This window comes from Pholcus phalangioides, unplaced genomic scaffold (assembly GCF_987345545.1).
Source record: "Pholcus phalangioides strain wild (caught in Gottingen) unplaced genomic scaffold, Ppha-v1.0 ptg000008l_1, whole genome shotgun sequence".
Classification (NCBI taxonomy): Eukaryota; Metazoa; Arthropoda; class Arachnida; order Araneae; family Pholcidae; genus Pholcus; species Pholcus phalangioides.
The window spans coordinates 8,949,950-8,951,315 of record NW_028301601.1 but is presented as its reverse complement, the minus strand read 5'-3'; positions in this window follow the sequence as shown (position 1 = coordinate 8,951,315).

Here is a 1,366-nt window from a genome sequence, read left to right as displayed (position 1 = left end):
ATCACCCAATATATATATTAAAGTATTTTTGTTCAATTTCTGTACATTTTGTTCTAATTCTTCATACGATCACCTTCATTCTTAGAAGATACAGAACTGTTGTTTTCTTTAATGTACATACACTTAAATTCTCTATCACTCACATTTCTTTTAAAAGTTGTGCAATTCAGCCATGTTGGTTTAATTTTCATGCTTTTGAACTTTAATATTGTGGGCTACAAATTTCAATATTTCCTGTCTTCTTGATGGGGGCAGAGAATATTCTCAAGCACTTCTACAGGGTGTTTCAAAAAGAATCATCTGATTTAAAATGCAAATATTATGAAAAATATTGGGCATAGACACTTAAGATTATGATTAGTCATGTAATATAAAATTAACGTTTTTTTACAAACCAAATTAAAGGTGCTCAATATGTCCACCTTGGGATGCATGGCATATGTCTATAAAGTAGTCAAATTTGTCGAAAACTTTTGTGAGCATGTTTGCATCCACTGCTTCTGTTATGCGTATCTTCAGTTCAGCTAATGTAGCTGGAAGGGCAGGCACATAAACGTAGTCTTTATAAAGCCCTACAAGAAGAAATCGCACACTGTGAGGTCCGGAAATCTTGGAGGCCGGTGATGTTTAACTGAATCGTCAGGTACCATACTGCCGATCCATTGTTTAGGAATGCGATTGTGCAAAAGTTCTCGAGCATCCAAGCTCCAGTGTGGTGGTGCCCTGTCCTGCTGGACAATGAAGTCATCAGAATCGGTTTCTAACTGGGAAAAGCCAATTTTGACAAACACTGAAGTGTCGGTCGAAAGAAGAGCGTAAGCGCTACCTGTCTGCAACTGCGTGAAACGTGAGATTTCCCTCTTTCTACTTATACATTATTCGATCCAAATGGATTAAAAGCTGAATAGTTAAGATTTTTTCAAATCGGATGATTCTTTTTGAAACACTCTATTTTATAAATTACTAGAGAATATTCTTATTGAAAATAATATGAATTATTCTCAAGTTATTTATAGAGATTATTTATTATAATGCATGTTATTATATATATTCTTGAGAATACTCTCTGGAAAGACTACTATTATGAATAACTGAAAAATACCCTCATCGAGGAGAATATTCTCTGGAAGAACTATTATAAATAACTTGAGAATAATTCCTATTTCGGTAAGAATATTCCCCATAAATTTGTAAAAATAGTCCTTCCAGGTAATATTTTCAGGGATATATATTTATATTATAAATAACAGGTGAATATTGTTCTCTGAATAATATTCTAAGTTGTTTATAATATCTATGCCAATCAGAAAAAAAGTCCACTTTTCTAAGTGCAATATTCGTTGAGATATTTCATTTCGAAAATCAG